Below are 23,091 nucleotides of genomic sequence, written 5' to 3' on the forward strand. Positions count from 1 at the left end.
AGAGGGCGTAGAGTCAATTCTTTACTTCTCAAAATAGTCCCACACTCTTCAAAAAAAATAACAAAAGTTTCCTAGTCCCTTCCAATTTTTCTTTTCTCTTTCAAGGGGATCCCAATCAATAATGTCCTGTAAGTAACTTTGCAATGCAACAAAATCAATGTTTCAAGTTGGAAGTAGCCAAAGTCAATTAAAGATACTTTTTAGCCTTCTTATAGCAACAGTCCTTAGCCGGTTCCTTTTCTCCGGCAGTCCGATCCCAGGTAAAAGAGCAGCGGTACTTAATTCAATTCTTTTAAATTGGCAGGGAAACACTTTAAAATCTTCTCCCCCCCCCTCCTGCCTTCGGGGAGGGAGTTCTTTGCTTTGGTGGTGGATTTCTTAATTCCCAGAAATTTCCTCTCAAGCAGTTACAGCTAGAGTGCCTTTCACTTTGATCTTGCTACAGAACGGAAAGCAGACTTCCTTTTTAGTGCTTGTCCATCTCGGTGCCCAATTTCTTTGCTTTTAGAGTCCAATTTATATTTTAGCGGTCAATCCTACTCACGGATAGTTGTTCTTTTAATCCAATTTCACCGGAAGAAATCAGCGCTCTCCGCTAATGGCGACGCGGCTTCGCTTCGCAGGCTGGGTGAAGACGACTCTCAGCACCGCTCCAAAACCCCTCCGCTGCTCCGCAGCCTTTAAAAAGGCTATTTCACAGCGTCGGGGGGGCGCAAAGGTGCCCGCCGAGTCTCCGGTTCACAGGCAACGCGCCTGTGATTTTTGAGGGTCCCCGCTTCGCCGTAGCTGACAGGACCCGAACCCACGAAGCAGATCTCTCCCGGAGCTCCGGGTGAGATCCGCCATTAAGCGCTGGCGCTAACCGGAAGTCCTTAGTAAGATTTTGTACATTTCAGAAAGCTTTCCCTTGCCTACAAATGAAGTGCATGATTTTTCAAAAACTTATTAATGCCCCGTGCTTTTACTTCTGGTGTGGTAAAAAATTGCAGAATCTGGCTATCATTTAAAGCAGTGTAAGATGCTGGCTTACGTTTCCCCTCACATTTGGTGACTAGGTAGGGATATGCAGTTTTGTGTTTTGTTTTTTGAAGAGTTCCTAAGGAGTCCTGCTGCTTCCGAGTTTTATTTTGGGGGTTGTTGTTGTTTACAAAAAGGTAATCCAGTTGTAACCTTTTTCTAGGTACAATTCTGTACATTCTGGTACTACCTGTTCACTCATGGTCCCTCCAAATCCCTTTGTTTCTTTTAGCAATGTGTCCTTGTGTGTCTGCATAAGCTTTTCAAAGCCTGCTACCTTTGCTTACAGAATTTCTCCTTGGTCTGACTCTGTGGAAGGCACCATGCTATTCCCCTTTAAATTAGCCATTTCGACAGAAAACATGAGAACTGGAATTTTGCTCTTGAATGGATTTCTGGATCGCCTGCATGCCAAGCACATACTTCTCCCACTGGGCCAGCACCCTTCCTCAGTGACTGAGCTCTCATTGCACACAGCCATCCAGCAAGCAAAAAAATGTTCTTGTTAGAAGGGCAGAGTGGGGAGCAAGAGATTCAGGGGCCGGTTTTAGACCCACAGTGCTTGGGTTTATTCTGTTGCCTGCTTGACATTGTGCCTCCTTTCCCCCTACCTTTTATTCCTATGAAAGTTTCACAATGTCGCTGCTTGGGATTCTGGATAATCTATGGTGTTTTTCTTTTCAGTTTTTTAAATTAATTTTCCAAAATTTTTTTTAAGACAAACAAACAAACAAACATCCTAATTGTAATTAAACCAATCTTGATAACATTGTTAAGTGACTTCCTCAAATCCCCCTGGTTGAATTTCATTGTATTTCATTTTAACAGTTTTCCAAAATCAATCTTCTCAAAAAAAAAATAATAATAATAACTTGATCACTTCACATCTTTCATTCTTTCTAATCTAGCTTGAAACATCTTAATTCCTATCCTTACATATTTAAATCCTAAGCCTATCTCGTATTTGCAAGCTTTTCCAATTAGGTTATCTTGACATATTTAGCTAAATAATCTTTGAATTTTGTCCATTCTTCCTGGTACTCCTCCTCCTTCTGGTCGCGGACTCTTCCCGTCAGGTCGGCTAGCCCCAGGATGTGACTAGATGCTTGTAATGTATGCCAGGCAATCTGGCACAAGTGGGTAGGGTTGCCATCCGCCCGGAATTGCCGGGATTTGGCCGTTGGAAACAAGTGTCCATGCGGGAAACGCTTGAATGTCCAGGAAAATCCAAACGTATAGCAATTCTACACGTGGGGAGTAGGGACGCAAGCACAAATCAGAATAAATCAAAGGCTGGGAAAGTTCAAACAGAACCCCCCCACACACTGTTCCTCGAGATTTGTGTTTAAGACACAGGATCATAGAATTGTGGAGTTGGAAGGGACACCGAGGACCATCTAGTTCCGTTATTCCCAATCAGGGGTCCGTGGCCCCATCCCTTGCCTCCCTCCAACTAATTTTCTCTCATTTTGGCATGGCAATAGCATACATTTTATGGGCGGTCTTGTTGTTTTTAGTATACCTAAAATCCTTTGCTTATTACCCACATTTTGTTCAAAAAATTGCTTTGCAGAGGTAACTACCATAGAGTTATCAAATTTTTCAAAAGTAGGGGGTGGCTTTTGAAAAATAAGGGGTCCTCAGTAATCAGCCAATTAGGAACCACTGATCTAGTTCCATCCCCTACAATGCAGGAATAATGCAGTTGGCCTATACAGGGATCAAACTTATGACCTTGGCATTATCAGCACCCCGCTCTGAACATCTGCGTCACCTTCAGAGTTGTTGTTGTGGGAGCTGTAGTTCACCAAAGTAAATACTGAAAGGATCCTCTTTTCACATCAAGGACAGACCATGCCAAACATCTACCTTATGCACAAAATTGACTCCCCAAGCTCTTCTTGTGTTTTAAGACGCTGGGATGTGGGGAGCCAGAAATTCCACTGGGCTGGCAGAAGCCCCTTTTGTGACTCAATAGAGCTCTGTCTTCAACCCCAATTTTAGTTTGGAAAACTCCTCCCTTTTTCTTTAACACACTCCCCTCCCCCCACTTTCCTGCATTCCACTCTTTTCCATATCGAAAGCAATTTCTAATGTCCACTGCCAGGACCAGCTGAGGATGTTTTTGCTTGAGGCAGAAACACCCTGAGCCTTGCCTCTGCTTCTCCTTTAGGAAAGGAGGCTGGAGAGGAGCAGGTTGTGTTGGCAAAACCCTCACAAGGGCCTGACCGTGGTCACAATAGTGGCATGGCTGCAAGCATGGTGCTCTATGGACCTTGATCTGCCCCCCCTTGAGCCAATGGCCTCGCAACGCCTCATGCGCAGGTTGGCCCTGCCAGTTCCTAGGGTGCCCAGTTGGATTATTTCAGTGGGGAAGGAGGAAGTTCCCAATCCTGTTCCACTGCTCTCCGCCTACTCCCCCCCCCTCAAAGTCATCCATCTAGCCTCCACTCCATCCCACTTCAAATGAAAATAAATAATAAAAGAGCTCCCATCCAGACTCTGCAGTCTCCATAGCTGCTCTCAGAGCTCCAGTCTCCTTTGGTCTTTTTGGGGACTCCCTTGAGAAGAACAAGTGGACATCTAGGAGTTGCTGTTGGTGGTGGTGGCGGGAGCAGGGCTCAGCTCCTCCTGCTCTTAAGTGTGCTCTGCTCAGTTCTGCAGCCTTATCCCTTGGCACCAGGTGCACATATGCTCTCATAACCCCCTCAAGCCAAGCCCAGTTCTTTTTCTGCCTCTGTTCTCCCTCCTACCACTGAGCCCTGGAGACAAAGCTTAATGGGGAGAGGGGAGGGCAGACCTCCCCTCAAGAGTCTATGCAATAATTCGCAGCCAGCCGCTGCTGGGCTGAAACTTGCAAGCTGCAAGCAGTATGAGGAAGGAGAGCAATTGAGAAACACCTTGGGGAAGCAATGTAGCCCTCTTTCTGCACCTGCAAGCCTTGTTGTGAAGAGCGAAGTCAGATTCCATGGTATCTGCACGACCTGATGCCCCATGCAGCACCCCCTCTCCACAGCCTCTCCCTCATGTGTGCTGCGAGGGCCCAAGGCGGCTACATTTGGAAAGTCTGGCTGAGCTTCAGAGCAGTGGAGAAACCAGCCAAGGCAAGTGTAGCTCCCCTCCAAACACCAGAACAATCTCTGCACAACGGATCTTTCATTTTGAAACAACCGCTTCCCAATAAATTAAGAGTGTGTGTGCACCAAGTACAGGAACCCAGGACAGAAAAGCAGAAAGACAAAGTTGCAGAACTTGGGGTCGGGTGGGGAGCCCAACCCAACCCAGCTGTACCCACTGCCTCAGCTCCCCTCCTGCTGCCCAGCCTGCGCCCCCTCCTCCTCCCTGGTCCCTTTAGGCAGTGCTTAGTGTCTCATGAAGAATGAACACCCTAGAACTCTACTTGGCAGAATGGGGACAGATAGCTGAACTATAGAGAGCAGGCTAAGGCGTACGTGGGCCACAGTGGCTGCCCTGCCCCTTCTTGATGAGCATCAAGGCTGGGGGGGACAGAGAAAGAGGTCCTGCAATCCCAGGACAGGCCAGGAATCCTTATGCCTGGTACCCACCAAGAGTAGCACATGCTCAGCTGCAGCAGAAGGGGAGAGCGTGGACTACTGCGCAGGGACTGAGAGCAGCAGTGGTGGTAGTAGGATGGGCAGGGGAATGACTGTCCTCCAACAGGGTCCCTCCCCAAGCACCCTGAACCTGCTGCCAATGCCCTGGAACCATGTGGAAAGCCAAGTGTGCAACCGTGTCAGGAGTCAAGAGGAAAAGGTGGAAAGGGCGAAGCACAGGGAAGGGAGCTGGCACATGGCAAGATGGCACAAGGCGAAGGGCAGGCACCAGAGAACAGAGGCTGGGCCTTGCCTCTTCCCTCCCAACTTCGTCTCCAGTCACGCTTGGCACCTTTCGTAGTCATCCGCCCCCAGCAGGAAGCCCAGGAGGAAGCCGATGGCACTCGGCAGAACATTGGGCAGAGGCCGTAGCAGGAGGCTGGCGAAGAGGGTGGCTGCAGGGAAGCGAAACATTTGCATGAGAGGAGGCGGGAGCAGGAGGAAGGCCAGCTCCCAGCCAGGACAGGCAGGCCTTACCTAGCATGTTGCCACTGACGTTGTTGCTCTCAGAGTATTTCAGCAGCTCCCGCAGGAAAGCCACCACGAAGCGGAACACGTTCTGGTGCGACCGCGGCAACTGGCAGATCACCTGCAAGACAGGGAGGGGCGGTTTGGAGTTTCAGTGCAGAGCTTTGCTAGAGGAGGGGCATGGATCACTAGCACGGTGTACTTGTTATGTTTGCAGGTTTAGACCTGGCATAAAAAAAAAGAATGTTTAAAATGGTAACCGGACTAGAACTCTGCTGGGAACTTTGGGGAATAATACAACTGTAGAGTCGGAGGGGACCACAAGGGTTAACTAATCGAACCCCCTGCAATGCCTAAGGTGGGACTGGAACTCAGGACACTGAGATGAAGAGTCTTATGCTCTACCAACTGAGATATCTTGGGGGAAGGGCCATAGCTCTGCAGTAAACCACCTGCTTTTCATGCAGAAAGTCTCAGGCTCCACCCCCAGCATCTCCCAGGAGGGTAGGGAACATCCCTTGTCTGAAATCCTGGAGAGCCACTGCTTGTCAATTTCGACAATACTGAGCTAGATGGCCCAGTATATGGCCGCTTCCTGGGTTGGAAATTCAAGCAAGGTTCACTGAAACAGGTGGGCTATTGTTACAAGTCCTGGTCAGAAAGCAAAAAGGCAACATGTGCGCACCCCACCCCCCTCCACAACCGAGAGGGATGGTTATCAAAGGAGACATCAGCAACCTCTGCAGTTAACAAGGCTTCCCAGACCAGACTAGCCCTCCTGCCAGTGTGCCGGTTTACTGGCTTTCAGGGATGTTTTAGTGGATTTCCTGTTACTCGCGGCAACATTTGGACTAGATGACTTTGGAAATCCCTTCTGATTCTATGCTTCTGTACACACCACAGACCAGCCAGGAAGAGATGGGGCTCTGGGGCCGACCTGGCGACAGAGGTGGCTGTCATGTGAGCACTCAAGGCAGCGCTGATAGAGTTCATAGCAAAGGACCGGTTCTGGCACTGCCTCCAGAAAGATGAGCAGAGCTTCGGCCACCGAGTGGTCCCTGCCAGCTATTGACAGCCTGGCAAGGGAAGTGTTCTGTCCTGTTACCTGCAGCCTGCCTCCTTCCCAGGCTGGTCCAAAGCAAGAAGCTTGGTCCTTATACATCTGGGCCCACCTTGCAAGTTCCCCCTTTTGGCGCAAGGTGGACCTTGAACCCGCAGCCCTGAGATTAAGAGTGTCACGCTCTACCAGCTGAGCCATCCCACTGTAATTATCCCACACCTCCCCTCTTGACGAAGCTGCCTGCAAAGCTGATCTGCCGAGGAAATGTCCTTCTGCAGGCATGGTTTCAATCCAAACAACAAATACTAGTGGTCAACTCCAAAAGTGCGGTCAAGAAACCCTGCTTGCCAAAGAACAATTGAACGCACCCTTGAAGCTCCTTTGCAGCCGTGTCTTTACCTGTCTCCACACCTGACACCACGTATGATGCTAGATGTGGGGCCTGCGGGCCTGTCAAGGTTCCCCACCTCTGCTCTATCTAGCCAGGCTGATGTTTTCAAATGGGGGTTAAAGCTGTGAAGCTGTTTGGATGCATGACTGGACTTGACTGTGGGGATTTCAGTTTGCTGTGTCTCGGAGCCTTAAGGATGGGCTGGCCTAGGAACCTAAGCCACCAGGTATATAAAAGTGAGGTCCACTCCAGCCAAGAGCGAAAGAAAACCACCAAGCAGCCCTGCTCCCCAACAATGTTCCCCAAAGAGGATACGGATCGTCTCGGGAATGCTGGTGTCCAGGCACTCAATTCTCTCCTGCAGCTCGTCCTGCGTGCCCGGGGTCTGGAAGAGGTCCTCCTGAAGCAGAGTATCACCCATGCGTTCAGAAGGGATGAGGTACATCCTGGATAGCATGAAGAACAATCCAGCCCTGGGGTGCATAATGTGAGGTCGAGGAATGCCACAATGGAGAGAAGCCCATCACCAAGAGAGCTGGCACAAGGGCTGAGAATTGTATCCCGCCTGCTTTCCACAGTAGCATTCCTACTACCCTTCTCCTGATTTGGGGCAATGGGAGAGTGAAATCATTCCCCGCTTCTTCTAGTGGCCAGTCTCAGAGAGCCGCTTTGCTAGGGATAGACAGAGAATGGTTGGGAACACTTGGGTTCTTCTGAGCCGCTCTAAGGAATAGTATATGCTGGATGTCCCACCCGCTGCTGCTCCACCAAGGTGCCACTATACTCACAGCAGGAGCTTGTAAGAGCGAGTCGGTAGCTAAGATATAAATCAGTTGGGACGTTTGGAACCTGCACACCCCAAAACTGGTACTGGATTCCAGCCCACACCCATCCTTTCAATGGTACCGTCCCCCTCAGCTCACCTGGTGGCAGGCATTCTTGAAGAGGTGGTCCACCAAAAGCCAGATCTCCTTGGCCGCTCAGTGGAGTCATCACCATCCTGGGGTACGATATCCAGAAACTGCTTCTCCTGGAGGTCCAATGACAAGCGGGACTGGCGTGAGAGCCTGACAGAATGTGTGCCTGTATGCATTCTTTCCTTGCTCCAGCTGGGTGGACAAGTCTTGCCCTCTGAGGCCACAACTAGGGCTGGGCAATAGCTGGCTTTCAACACGGTGATATATCACTAGCTAAACATTGCAATACACCAATATATCACAATGTCTGAAATAAGATGGAGCTATGTAGAGGCATTGTCTGGCTTCACAGTTTCCCCCCACATGGTGTTTTTTGCATAGTACACACACACATCATGATTCGCAATATATTGCCAGGTCAGAAATTATGAAACCAGTCTCACTATCTAGACTTCAAGCTGATTTGAAAATATATCTATATTGACATATCGCCCGGCCCTAGCCACAGCAAGCATCTCGAGTGGGGAAACAAAAAACAAATTGCTTGCACCCCAAATCCAAGCTCCCCCTCCCCCTATTAATATGCAGCTAGTAATCCTCCCACTCCGGATGTGCAGTTCACCCAAAAGCTTACTAAATATGCAGCTGTGGACATGGGGTTTGGCTAGAGAGCCAATGTGGTGTAGTGGTTAAGAGCAATAGACTCGTAATCTGGGGAACCGGGTTCGCGTCTCTGCTCCTCCACATGCAGCTGCTGGGTGACCTTGGGCCAGTCACACTTCTCTGAAGTCTCTCAGCCCCACTCGCCTCACAGAGTGTTTGTTGGGGAGGAAGGTAAAGGAGAATGTTAGCCGCTTTGAGACTCCTTCGGGTAGTGATAAAGCGGGATATCAAATCCAAACTTCTCTTCTTCTAACATTGTATTTAAATTGTTGGAACCTGCCCTGGGACCTTAGGGTGAAGGGCAGGAAATAAGTAACAAAAACAGCAACAGAACATGGATGGGCCTTCATAGGTTGATGGGCTGCAGCCCCAGCCAGCAGGATGAGATGATGGGGTCACATGTTCACCACCCCTTGTCTAGAGCACGTTGCAGAGGCAGTGGTAGAAACTGAGCAACAGCTGGAGCCCCAGCCCACGACTTTGTATGGGCAATGCAGCATACAGCAGCTGGTGAACAATGCCTCCGGCCTCCTTCCCATCTTCCTCTCCAGAAATGTTCAGGGTGGTTAGTTCTATCTCAAGCTACCACATTCAAGACAAAGAGAAAGAGAGGAGGGGGGAGCAAGAGAGCTTTAGGAGCACAGCAATGGCAAGCAGCCCATCACTAAAAGGAGTTGGCAAGGATGGAGAATTTGATCCCCTCATCCCCAGGGCAGCTGTTGATTAGGACCCAGTTCATCCCCCCTCCCCCGCCGCCAATACTCCCCACCCCTGTCTTGAGAGAGAGAGAGAGAGGGTGTGTGTGTGTACTGGTGTGGGGAATGACACATGCTGTATCAGAGTCTTAGTGCAAGAGTAGCTGGTGCATGCTAAAGAACACAGGAGCCTTGCTGGGTTAGATCAGCATTTTGTCATAGCTGTCAACTTACAGATTTGAAAATAAGGGACCAGCAGTCTTGAAAATAAGGGACCAGCAGCCAAAATAAGGGACCTGCAGCCTCAACTGTTCCAGGCACTCCAGTCTTCCTGTCCTCGTGCAGTCTGGTCAAACTCACGCTGGTAGCTTCGAGAACACCGTCCAACCAACTTTGTAACCAGAGGTTCAACTGAATAGAATCTGAATCACATGCACCACAAGGCCTATGCAGCCTCAACTTAAGATGGCTCCCCGGCCTGGCTTTGCACTGCAAAGTTTGCAGCAGCACGTGCAACAAAATGGCGTCCAGCATTCAAAAACCCCCTCAGCTTGCATTAACTAGCCACACACAAGGCATGCAAGCTCCACCCCCCAGTCGTTCTTAGACTTCTTATTGGGTGAGCAACACAGCCAAGCAACACAGTTGGAGCCTCCCTCCTCCCTGACCGGCAGGGAGGGAGGGAGAGGAGCTGCTTCCTTTGAAATTTAAGGGACATCATTTAAGGGACATCCATCAATAAGGGACAGCAGCGGCACATGGCGCTGGAATAAGGGACTGTCCCTTCAAATAAGGGACACTTGACAGCTATGCATTTTGTTCCCACAATGGCCAACCACATGCCCTTGGGAGTCCATAGGGACATGGGGACAATAGCACTCTGTCCATAATGTTCCCCAGAAACTGGTAAACAAAAGCATGTGGTTTGTGATAATAGTGGCAAGAAATAGCCCTGACCGGTAGCCACTGATAAACATATCCTCCATGATTCTAAATGTCTACAGCTGTCCAAATTGACAGTCACCACTGTCTCCTTGTGGCTAGGATAATACACCCAAGTAGATATGATTTCGAGAGGAGTGACATTTCCCTGAGCCACCCCAAAGCAGCCACTACCGCTTCCCAAATGCCAGTGCTCAGGTGGTAAGAGTAAGCCAGAGTGGCATAGTCTGTGCAGCAGTTGCTGAGCACAGAGACAAGGAGAAAACTGGCTCTTGGGGCCAGAGGGGGCTGGCGCCTGCATCATGAGACTGGGCTTTCTGCCTCCCGGGCTGCCAATCGCAAGCGGACCCAGAGTCGAGCAGCGCAAAATCAGTTACAAGCAGTGATGGCAAATTCTGGTTTCGTCTCCGTTCTCCTCTGCCGAGTTCTACAAGGGCCACGTTGAGACTAGGGAAGAGACCAAAGCAGAGAGCTAGAGCCACCACCTGGACTGGATTTGAGTCAGAAGGCAGGCAGGTGCGGGTTGCCTGAGAGGAAAGTCAGGTTGGTGGGGTAGTGCCTGGTTTGCCCTAAGGGACTAGCTGCCACTGCATGGAGCAGCTGCTGATCGTTGACAAGGGCAACTCCATTTACGTGCCTTCGAGGCACATGCACACTGCCGCAAAGCTGGAAGGGGCACTTGAAGGAGCAAAAATGTGCCCCCCAAGAGCACAAAAGCGGCAAAGTGGCATGGAAACAGCATCTCGACTCCCTCCCAGGAGCTTTGGCACCGACCTCTCAGGCCTGTGGAGAGTTGGAGCAAGGAGTTTTGCAGGGAGGCTGCTGGTTTTCAAAAGGCCTTTCAAAAGGGTTTCCGGAAGTTTAGAGGGTGTTTGCAGGCTTTTCCAATGCTGTCCCCAATATACGCAATTTCATTTAAATGCACGGTACCTCGGAACGCAACCCCCGTGTAAACGGGGCGTTGCCTGTACCTGATTTGAGCCCGCTACAAGAACATCTAGAGGATAGCAAACCAACTGTTACCTTTTCTAGGAAGCTGTCTTCTCCCTGAGATCAGAGGAGGAAGGCAAGAGCAAAAGACAACCAAGGGTGTTAATGGCACAGGCCCTGAGAAGAGAAAGAAACAGCCCGTTGGCTGAACAGTATCTGGGCAGATGGCAGGGAAATGCAGACGGTTCAGTGGCCCTGTGAAAGGGCAGGTGGGAGGACCACAACCTGGGATGACTCAGTCAAGGCAAACAAAGGGCATGAACAGCACACAGGAAGCGGATGCACAGCTACAGAAGCTGAAGCTGAATGCAGCGGAGGACCCCCAGCCCCCACATTTCTGAGTGGAAGAGCAGCTGTTTTTCAAGCAGGCAAGCAGAGTGGGAAGGGTAGACATCCAGCACATGAACCTGCCAGGTAAATCAACCCCTTTCCCTACCAGGTCAATAAGTCTGGTGACGGGAACTTCGCCAATCGGCTGCCTCATCCAGCACAAGGCTTCCAAGGAGGTCCCGAAGCAGCTTGGTAGGTAGCTCCCACTGATGATGAGGAAATAGTCCTTGCCACGGTCAAGGTGAAGGACAAAGATAGCCTCAATCTTCTCTTCCTTGCTGACGTACACATCCAGGGAAATGTCCACCGTCTCACCTAAAACGGGAGGAGGTCAGGTAGATACATTCTTTGGCACAGCCAAGTTGGCTTGTCTGTAAATTAAAAGTTAAGACGGTGAAGAATTGAACAGAAGGACACAATAGGAGGCTGCGGGATCAGGCCAATGGCCCATCTAGTACAGCTTCCTGTTCTCACAGGTGTATGGGGGAAACCTTAACTTCAAGAATTAGGAAAAGAAGCGACTCAGTTCCCACCCCCACCCCACTTTCCTCTCTAGTCCTCCAAAGCAGCAGCTGCACAGAAGATGGTGACAGGATACTGGGGGGTGAGAGAAAGTGATCCTAACAAAAGAATATAAAAAGGGAAAGGGTTTTTGCGCCCCCAATGTAACTTTCTTTTTTAGTTTACATTTCATTGAGTTTTTAAAAGTTTGGCTAGTTAAATATTGTAATGGTTCTAGGGGTTGCTCGTGCGTAAATCGGCGCCACACCTGGCTGCGTTACCTGGGTGAACTCTTTCTGTCCAGACAGCCACTCACCCGTGGCTGTCTCAATCGCTGGCAGAATCCGTCAGTGGGCGTTTCTTGAACTTCTTCCAGCAAAGAAGCTCTCTGACGCCTAGTCTCCGCCTACTCTCCCTGCGCGGAAGCCTTCTGCGCAGGGAGGGTGTGGGCAGCGGAGGACCCGTGCTCTCCCCGCTGGTCTCCGGCGAGGAGTCATGGAGCCACCTTGCCGATTCCCCCATCTGCCCCCCTTCTCCACTGGTGCTACGCTGATTTCCTTCCCCAGAAGATGGGCTGCTTCTCTCCCTCCCGGGACGCTCTCCGGAATCCCTCTGGAGCCCTCCCTCTCCCTCGGGCTCCGATGGCAGTTCCCTGACATCCACCTCCTCCCCAGGACCCCCTCCACCCCCGGCGCGATTTTCCGATTCAACCTCGTCTCTTTCCTCGGCCGACGATGCGGGGAATCCCCTGAAGGAGCTGTCACCATCCTCTGAGGATTCAAAACCAGCTTCCCACCTGCTCCGATCTCTTCCCGCAGGGTGGACCTCCCAGTCTGATTCTTCTCCCTCTGACACCTCCCCTCCCTCCTCTTCGGAGGCAGGAAAACCCACAAAGTCCCCTTCGTCATCTGTGGTTCCAAATTCTTCCTCCCAGAATCTCGCTAGTGGTTTTGGCTTATCCGGGAACAAACTGTGGAATTCTCCCACCAGATAGCCGTCATTGATTGATTCAGTGGGGACCCACGTGTTTTCTGACCTGGGTTCTCCCTCCCAAGCTACCAAGTACTCCACCTGGCGACCTCGCCACCTTGAATCGAGTATTTCCGTGGCTTGGTTGCGGTGTTCCCTCTCCTCTACCAGCGGGTGGGTGGTGACTCCTCCCTCCCGCCCCGGAAATTCCCGCCCCTCCCTGTACGGTGAAAGTAGGGACCTATGGAACACCGGATGTATCTTCATGCTGCCAGGCAACTTGAGCTTGAATGCCACGGGGTTCACCTGCTGTGTTACCTCAAAAGGCCCCAGCCGCCTCAGCTGCAACTTCTTGCACCCTCCCTTTAGGGGTAACCCTTGGGTTGACAACCACACTCGGTCTCCCACCCGTATGGCCTCCCCCTCCCGACGGTGCTTGTCTTTTTATATCTGTCCTGGAGGTCTTATTAAACATGGTCAGAGGGGACCAGCTGGTTAAAGGGATTCAGGTCGGAGCTAAACAATATAAACTGAGAGCCTTTGCAGATGACTTAGTACTAACTTTACAAGAGCCAGACACTAGTACAAAAAGAGTCTTAGAGCTAATACAAGTATTTCGTCAAGTAGCAGGTTTTAAGCTGAATAAACAGAAAACGAAAGTATTGGAGAAAAATTTAACAGGTGCTGAAAGAGAGAGGTTTTATAGTGAAACTGGATTAATGGTAGCAAAGAAAGTGAAATACCTGGGGATTAATTTAACATCTAAGAATGTGAACTTATTCAAAGACAATTATGAGAAATGTTGGACAGAAGTTAAGAAAGATCTAGAAATATGGTCAAATTTGAGACTTTCCTTGTTAGGCCGAATTGCTGTTATCAAGATGAATGTTTTGCCGAAAATGTTGTTTTTGTTTCAAACACTGCAGATTGTGGACAAGATGGATTGTTTCAAGAGGTGGCAGAAAGACATATCTAGATTTGTCTGGCAGGGCAAAAAGCCCAGAATAAAATTTAAGATATTAACTGATGCAAAAGAAAGAGGGGGGTTTGCCCTGCCAGACTTAAAACTGTATTATGAATCAGCGGCTTTTTGCTGGCTGAAAAACTGGCTACTTCTTGAGAACACAGACATTTTGGATCTGGAAGGGTTTAACAATAGGTTTGGTTGGCATGCATATATATGGTATGACAAGGTAAAAATTCACAAAGGTTTTAAAAACCATATTGTTAGGAAAGCATTATATAATGTTTGGATTCGGTATAAAGATTTGTTGGAGAACAAAACCCCTAGGTGGTTGTCACCAATGGAAGCTAAGGAAGTGAAAAAACTTAATATGGAATCTAAATGGCCAAAATACTGGGAAATCATAGAACAAGAAGAGGGAAAAGTGAAATTGCAGAGTTACGAGAAACTGAAGTCTAAAGTAAGAGACTGGCTTCATTATTATCAGATAAATGAAGTTTTCAAACAGGACAGGAAAATCGGCTTTCAGGTGGAGAGATCAAAATTAGAAATTGAATTGTTGGAACCCAATAATAGAATTTGTCAAGAATGTATAACTTGCTGTTGAAATGGAATACACAAGATGAGATGGTTAAATCAGCTATGATTAAATGGGCACAAGACATTGGTCATGACATTATGTTTGCTGACTGGGAACAGTTATGGACTACCGGTATAAAATTCACGGCATGTAATGCCTTAAGAGAGAACATTATGAAAATGATGTACAGGTGGTACATAACCCCAGTCAAGCTTGCAAAAATCTATCATACGCCCAATAATAAATGCTGGAAATGTAAGGAAACTGAAGGTACTTTCTACCACCTTTGGTGGACGTGCCCAAGGATCAAGGCCTTCTGGGAAATGATCTATAACGAAATTAAGAAAGTACTTAAGTGTACTTTTCATAAGAAACCAGAGGCCTTCCTCCTGGGCATGGTTGGCCAATTGGTGTCAAGGAAAGATAGGACGTTTTTTATGTATGCTACAACAGCAGCAAGAGTTCTTTTAGCAAAGTATTGGAAGACGCAAGAACTACCCACGCTGGAAGAGTGGCAGACGAAGGTGATAGACTATATGGGACTGGCTGAGATGACTGGCAGAATCCGTGACCAAGGGAAAGAGACGGTGGAAGAAGATTGGAAGAAATTTAAAATTTATCTTAAGAACTGTTGTAAAATTAATGAGTGTTAAAATGTTATGGGTAATGTAAAACAGAATTGCAGTGACAAATAATTGGGTAAGAGAAAACGGATTAAAGAAAGTGAATTATAAGTAATTGAAATTAGGGGTTGCTGGAAAAGTTTAAAACAGGGATGCAGAAAAGGGAGGTACGGGGAAGTCGTTGAAACAAGGTTTAAGAAAAAGAGGATATGAAATTATACGTGTTTGTATGTTTGTTTGTTTGTGTACTGTCAGTTGTGTTGTGTTTTGATATATGTTGGAAAATCAATAAAAATTTATATATATATAAAAAAAACAAGGTCAGTCCCAGAGTCTCACAGCTTTTTATCTTGCAGCTGGAAATTCCCCCAGCCCAACTCTTGTAGCAGTTTCAGAGGCTTCCTCTAGAGGGAAACAGTTTCTGTTTATATTAGTAAGTAATGTCCTTTTTTAGACACAGCTCAAACAATGAGGTTAGTTTCAATTTTCGGTTACTTTTGCTCCTTTTTGAAAGCAGAAGGAGACAGTAGAAACAATGTATTTCTCATATTAGCTAGCTGTCAATGAACGTTCTAATCGCTGTCAGTGAACATTCCAAAAAAAGTCAGTCCTGCTAGCAGCCCGTTCCCAGGGTCTGAGCAGCGGTATTTTAACTCTCTTCGCTCTCTTCCGCAGGCATATTCAGTTCACAACTTCCCCCCCTCTTCTCCTGCCTCCAAGGGGGGGTTTAATGTTCTTTACCGATGGAAATTTAGTCCTTTACAATACGCTTTTCAAGACTTCAGCTTGCAGCCTCATTGCTTCAGTCTATTTACAAAAGGCGAAGGCGGACTTCCTGTATTGAACCTCCCCGTTACGATGCCAAATTAGACGTTTAAAAATCCAATTCTTCCGATTCAGCTCTACTCACGGGTAGTTACTTTAGAGTCAAATTGTCCACAGGAAAAAGTCAGCGCTCTCCGGCAACAGCTATGCGGCTTCGCTCCGTGGAAAAAGCAGACGATTCAAATCACCGCGCCGCTCACCCCACGTCGCTCCGGATCCCCGAAATCGGGTTTCCCCGCGAGTAGGGGAGGCGCAAAAGGTGCCTGCTGAATCCCACATTCACAGGCTTCACCCGCCTGTGATTTTTAACGGGTCTCCGCCTTCGCCGTGACGGCCAGACCCAAATTCCCACGGGGCAAATTTCTCCCGATCAGAAGAATTCCGCCATTACCAGAGGCGCCAACCCGGAAGTCCGAGGCTGACAGTTTCTAAGAGCCGCAGGTGAGAGCTGTAGTGACCAAAGGTGCCCACGGTCCTTTCGAAATTTCCCATGTATTCGTAGGAACATCACCTGTCTTGGCAAAAAGGAAGGAACAAATGTCTCAGATGCAAGCCCTTTAATCTGGAATTGCTATTCTTAACTCCATGTGGCTGGGGTGTTCTGGGGCTTCTGTACCTTGAACTAATAATTTCTTGTTTGCATGTTCTACCCCAGCTGCGGCTCCCAGTTCAGTTCAGCAGGGGGATTAATTGTGCGTTGTCAGTTGATTTGTCAGGGTCTGTTCCATACATGCCGGGTGGATAAAACGACTAATTCATGTCATGTCTAACTGGTTTGAGCGAAAGGCTTCTCAGAAGCTAGGGCATGTCATAAAAGACAGCAATGTACAAAAGCGGGTGGAGGGTGGACATTAAAATCAGTGCAAAGAATTCAAATGTCTGGGTGCTCAAGAAATGTTTAAATGATAGCACAGAGCTGTTGGCATAAAAAAGGTCTTCAAGAGATGCCTGAAAGTCAGCATTTCATTCCAGATCAGCCTTCTCACTGATTCAGTCACTTGTGCAGACAGCTCAACTTCTGCAACCAATGACCTCCTGCAGAGTGTAGCCACAAAAGAGAGTTTTGGGAGGACTGGAGGACAGGCTTGCAGTTCATTCAGGGCAGAAGCAATGGCAGAAGGGCCATAGCTTAGTGGTAAAGCAGCTGCTTACATGCAGAAGCTCTCCGGTTCAATCTGTTGTATCTCCAGCTAGAATGTCCTCTGTCTGAAACCCTGGAGAGTTTTTGCCATCCATTGTGGACAAGACTGAGCTAGATAGAGCCATAGTGGGACTCCGTATAAGGCAGCCTCCTATTGTCCCAGCAACAAGCCTTTGCCACGCACAGAGGACTCCTTAAAGACATGAAATAAATAAAGCTGCCCTGGAAAGGGATGCTGAACATGAGTCAGAATTAGACAGCCCTGGGACAACAAAACACTCGGACACAGTGCCTTTAAAGCACGGACCTGGGCCTAGGAAGTATGGGGCACCAGGTTGAGCCTTGAGAGACTGCTGTCCAAGGTGCTGAAGGGATTGAATACAAAGATGCAACTGTTAGCATGTCAAGGCGCATGATGGTGCTTTGAATGCATAAAGCAGATGCGGCCTAACTTGCACAGTTGCAGAATGAACTGAATTGAGCTGGAAGAAGCAGGACTACATGGGATGTAGAACGCTATACAGGAAATGGCTCTGGGTGGCCCACTGGGAGAGGCACATGATGCAAAAAGTAGCAGTTCCAACCCATTCATGGGAAACTGAGCTCTGAAATCCTGGAGAGCAGCTGCTGGCTGTGGCAGACCATAGAGAACTAGATGGCCCAGTGGTCTCACTGGGTTTTCAAGCCAGAACACAGCTTCAGCGACCCCAGGACAAACCCATTTTTAATTCCCCAAACTCTTACTAATCAGAGTTTCCTTTTTAAAGCGACAGTAGTTCAAAGCATTGACTAGGGGCTTTTCAATGTTCAAAGGCACTTCGGATGCCTTGACTTGCAATCCTTACAACAACCCTGCAGAGCAGTTCAGTGTTATCTCGAGTTGCAGAATAGCGAGGCGCGATGCCGAGGCGGGCGCAGGGTGGCCCACCTAAGGAGTTCATGGTAGGGGGACCTAATGAGGCCAAACTCCGTCTTCTGCAGCCCACTCCTGCATATTGTAATAAGCAAAAATCTGCCCTTATTCCCTTATGGGGAACACAAGAGCCCTTCTAGAGTCCTTTGTAGGTTCTCCATCGGTCGGAGAAAATAACAGAGGCCAAGCAGAGAAGATTGAGAAGCAAAGCAGCTAGTAAGCGTGATCTTTATTGAACTGTTGCAACAGGGTGCTCCCCCCACAGGCAGGAGGAGGAGGAGGACCCACAACAAAGATGTGCCTGCCCTTATAGAGACATCTTAAATTGCCCGCCCTGGAGTCCAAGGCCACCCCTAGACACATCATACCTACATCACAGAAGGGGTGTAGCTCAAGACCACCCCCCAGATACATCGTACCTACATCACAGAAAGGGGTGTAGCACAAGACCACCCCCCAGATACATCGTACCTACATCACAGAAAGGGGTGTAGCTCAAGACCACCCCCCAGATACATCGTACCTACATCACAGAAAGGGCGGTCTACAACAGACATCTGAGTGCGTTGTTTACCTCCTGTCTGGTAGGTTACCTGTTAGTGGAAGACAGGAGTGCCTGGCGTGCTCTGGTCCAGGGGGTCACGCAGAGTCGGACATGACTAAACAACAACAACAAAGCTCTCCATTCCTTTTCTGTCCCAAACTTGATTATCGGAGGACAGGAAAATACTAGCAAAAGAAAAGAAAGAAAAAGCTGACCTTGTCTTGTGTTTCTTTCCTGGAATAAGAAAAAAATGAAGAGACACGAGAATTCTAAGGTGCCAGAACAAGCTTTGCCTGCTACTGGTAGTAAACAAACCAGAAGAGACAGAAGATGACCGACTTTCCATTGAAGAAGCCTTGACCCGTTTGAATAAAGGTAAGAACAAAGATAGGGCTCAGTGCTTATGCCCCAATGCAGCAAAGAAGCTCCAGTACGTTTGTCTCTTGCTGGATCACGAACTGGGAATAAAGCTGGTGCATATCTGAGTGTTAGTACTGAACTGCATTGTTTCCAATATGATGTGCTTCTGAATGGGTACTCCTCTTCATCTTTTAGCTCATCAAGCCATACTTTAAAATGGTGTTTACATGTGACTAGGGTTGGGTAAGGTCCTTACCGTCAGGATGTTAATAGTTGGATGCTCAGTTGAGGTTTATCCCCTTCTCTTCAGCTGTTTAAGGACTGCCCCTCTTTCTGATTTACTGCCGCTGAACTTTGTGCCGTCTGCAGATTTCAACATGCTTCTACTTCACCTGACCCAAACCATTGGTTGGCTTTCATTGAGTTCTGTGGACACAGTAAAAAAAAGCTGCCATCTGGTTTCTCTCGGGACGTTTGGATTGTTGAACACAGATTTGCTCTCCACCGTAACCATGTCTCTCAGCATACCACTTTATTTCCCCCCAGGTAGGTGGCTACTATTCACTTGTAGGAAGATGTGCTTATTTAGATTACAACATTGCAGTGGGAGCAAAAGGCACCTTTCTTCTCTCAAGAGGGTTAGTCGAGTTTCTGTTGTTACGGAAAAATCCAGGTGGGAGGCTGCTCAGAGCCCGTGGGTCCCTGCGGAACAAAGAAGGAGGCCAGCCACCAAGCGGAGCAAATAGCGGAGACCAAAGTTGATTGTGCAACAGGTTCAAAGAGGAATTGAACCCCGAGAACGGAATCCGGGGGTGTTGATCTAGTCTGAAGCCCGGCTGGGGGGCTAAGGCCTTGACATGACCCCGACGGGAACACCAGGGGGAGCTTGAGTTGGTTCGCATCGACAGGGCTCCCCCTACCGGTGGCTTACCCTTACTGGGACTTCCTGGACAATGGGCAGGAGTCAGATATAGTCAGGTCCAATCAATGCCTAAGCCAATACCGCTCACATTCTTTAATTTCAATAAAGTTGTGGCCAAAATTTGCCCAGTAACATAAACCTAATATCCGTGTCCTTGTGTGAGTTATTTCCAACGAGGGGAGGGGGCTGCGGGGTCTCGACACCCAAGTACATTCTAAGCACCTACTGTAAGAGGACAATAGAACTTTGGTTTGCATAGTCTGCCGCCTGGGTAAGTCCGGTGGAGAGCTGTTGCCCAGCGATTGTCACCTACGGGTAAAGTACCTTCGTGTGAGTAGGTGACCTCCCCCTTGGGGAATTCTGGCAGGGACTGAGGGGTTCCCAAGTCCTTGGCCAACGAAGCAGACTGGTGGTGGAATGAAGAGAATTGGTGAAACCAGTGGTTTTCTATGAATTTCCAAGTGTTTTTAGGCTTTTTTAATACAGACGGTTCTTTTTGGAAGTGGCCTGGCCTGACATTGCTACATTGTATCTAGCTGGACCATAAAGAAGGCTGATCGCCGAAGAATCGATGCTTTTGAATTCTGGTGCTGGAGGAGACTCTTGAGAGTCCCATGGACTGCAAGAAGATCAAACCTATCCATTCTGAAGGAAATCAGCCCTGAGTGCTCACTGGAAGGACAGATCCTGAAGCTGAGACTCCAATACTTTGGCCACCTCATGAGAAGAGAAGACTCCCTGGAAAAGACCCTGATGCTGGGAAAGATGGAGGGCACAAGGAGAAGGGGACGACAGAGGACGAGATGGTGGGACCGGGTTCTCGAAGCTACCAGCATGAGTTTGACCAAACTGCGGGAGGCAGTGGAAGACAGGAGGGCCTGGCGTGCTCTGGTCCAGGGGGTCACGCAGAGTCGGACACGACTAAACGACATCTAGTTTTGATTGGATTAACAGGGTAACGAGGTTTCGATTGACTCAGTCCGTTGTTGTCGCAGCAGGAGCTGTCATCACCTTGTCAGCGCTCAGTGGAGCGTGCAAAACAGCTGGAGCTGAGCTGCCTCTGCAGAGCCATGGCATTGCTGCGATTGGCTGAAGGGCTACATTCAACGCCATCTGATTGGCTAGAGCGCATCCTCATGCAAATACATTGTTCATTCATCAAATACATTGATCGTGTATAGCATCGGGATACGGGATCAGAAATGGCGCTTTCTTCAAGGGGTTTTGGACTTTTGTGCGGTGCTTGCTGCAACGTTGTGACGGGGCGAGGGGAGCCCTAGTGTGGCAGGGTTCCCTTGAGGTCATCGCCTCGGGCTCTACGTCTCTTACTCGAGAGTAAGGCTTCCCCCTCCATTCCGTAACACTCTTCATATGGACTTCATGGAGTGTGCACTCTTGCAGGGTCTGCTTCCAGAAACTACTATTGCAGATGTATATATTTTGGCAAAAATGGTTTACAAATATGCACAATGGCAAGCAGGCAGACAGGAACAGTTACAAAGCAACCTTGGTCCTGCCTAGCCTGGAAGCTGTTTCCAACTAGTGAACTAGAAACCTTTCAGCAACCTTTACAACCATCTACAAACCCCGAAGTTTGTATTTTCTTGAGTTTTCTCTCTTTTTTTTCTTCAAATGAGTTTTTATTGGTTTATCATTATATATACATATAAACAAGTACAAAGTATAATACATAAATTACATGTGTCATATCCAGTCCATGAATCATACATATATTACATAGTTGTTTTAAGCTCCACCGAGCCTTAGACTTCCCTCCACTCCTTTGGTAAGTATCAGATAAATTCTGGAATCACGTATTTTATCTCCTTTACTTATTAGTCGTTCGCTGTTAGAGTTATTCCAGTCCCGCCAGTGTCGTCAAAGTTCTACAATTAGTTCTTATATACCTCAAATATTTGTTCCAATTGTCATGAAATTTCTGTTCGTCCTGATCCCTTAATCTTCCTGTTATTTTAGCTAGCTCAGCATAGTTTATCATCTTGACTTGCCAGTCACTTATAGTAGGTATTACCTCCATTTTCCAGTTTTGTGCTAACATGGTTCTTGCGGCCGTTGTGGCATATAAAAATAGATTTTTATCTTCTTTTTAAATTTCTTTGCCAGTTATTCCTAGCAGGAAGGCTTCAGGCTTTTTTGGAAAAGTATATTTCAATTTTTTTTTAAGCTCATTGTAAATCAGTTCCCAAAAGCCTTTCACCTTACTGCATGTCCACCACATATGGTAGAAGTCACCTTCTACCTCTCCGCATTTCCAGCATTTCTTATTCTTCAATCTCTAAATCTTAGCTAACTTCACTGGCGTGAGATACCACCTATAAATCATTTTCCAAAGGTTCTCCCTCAATGCCTTACACGCCGTGAACTTCATATTAACATTCCACAATTCATGCCACATTACAAAATCAATATTGTGACCAATATCCATGGCCCATTTGGTCATAGCCTCCTTCACCTCTTCGTCTTTTGTGTACCAATCCAATAAGAGATCATACACCCTAGACAAAGTTTTATTTTTACCTTCTATAGCTTCCACATTGTCAGGGAACTGCCATCGGAGCCAAGAGTGGAGGTAAGGCTCCCCAACGATGCAGGAGAAGGGACCAGCAGGGAGAGAGAGAACACTTCCTTTGGGGAAGGAAATCGGCGTGACACCAGGAAGAAAGGGGAGCAGGGAAGGACTTCGGAGACATGGCTCCAAGACTCTTCCACAGAGGCCAGCGGGGAGAGCCCAGGACCTCCGCTGGCCACGCCCACTCTGCGCAGAAGACTTCCACGCAGGGAGGCTAGGCGGAGACTTGGCGTCAAGCAGCTTTTATGTTGGAAGAAGTTCAGGAAACACCCACTGACGGATTCTGCCAGTGACTGACACAGCCACGGAGAAAGGGCTGTCCAGCCAGGGAAAGGTTTAGCCAGACAACGTTGCCTAGAGCAGCAGCCCCCTTACGCACGAGCAACCCCAATTCCCTTTACACACATTAAATTTAGATTTTTTATCTTCAAATCCTAATTTCTTTTTGTCTTCTTTTAGCAAGTTGTTTACCTGGTGGTATTGCAACCACCCTGTAAATAAGTTCTTTACATCTTCATAGGGTTTAAGTTGATCGGTTTTCCTGGTAAGTTCTTCATAAGTGGCTTTCCCCCCCCTCCATATTAGTTTTTTTGACAGTCAGCACTTCTATTGGTGAAATCCACCAGGGTGTTTTCTTTTCCAGCAAATCTTTATTTCTTTCCCAAACTTGAAATATTGGTCCTCTAATTATATGATTTAGAAAGCCTCTATGAACTTTCACCTTCTCGTACCACAGGTACGAGTGCCACCCGTACCTGTTATCGAAGCCAAAATATCAGTATTTTCCAGTTTTATCCAGTCTTTCACCCACATTAAACAGTTTTTTTTTTTTTTTTTTTTTATAATATATTTATTAAAGTTTTCAAATAAAACATATATCAAATAAGCACTTATCGTTGTCCATTTAACATCTTTCAATTGTTACATGGGACTCCCCCACACCTCCCGCATACACTTACATCATTATTAAATTATTTTCAAGCAAATTATCATTTAACTCATCTTAATTAATAATCTTAATTTGGTTTGACATATAATTCGACTTTAAATCTATTTTAATGGTAGACAATTG

At 47.8% G+C, this 23,091-nt stretch overlaps 1 long non-coding RNA gene across 1 annotated transcript; it reads right to left on the bottom strand.

The window, feature by feature from the left end:
* Positions 1-7,527: 7,527 nt before the first annotated feature.
* On the bottom strand, positions 7,528-11,323 carry LOC310755035. Its single transcript, XR_014544130.1, has 3 exons — positions 11,194-11,323; positions 10,791-10,814; positions 7,528-7,580 (listed from the first exon to the last, which is right to left on the bottom strand). It is a non-coding gene; the product is annotated as an uncharacterized lncRNA (long non-coding RNA).
* Between the last annotated feature and the right edge of the window lie 11,768 nt (positions 11,324-23,091).

Source organism: Podarcis filfolensis (genome assembly GCF_964270895.1).
Source record: "Podarcis filfolensis genome assembly, contig: HAP1_SCAFFOLD_96, whole genome shotgun sequence".
NCBI lineage: Eukaryota > Metazoa > Chordata > Lepidosauria > Squamata > Lacertidae > Podarcis > Podarcis filfolensis.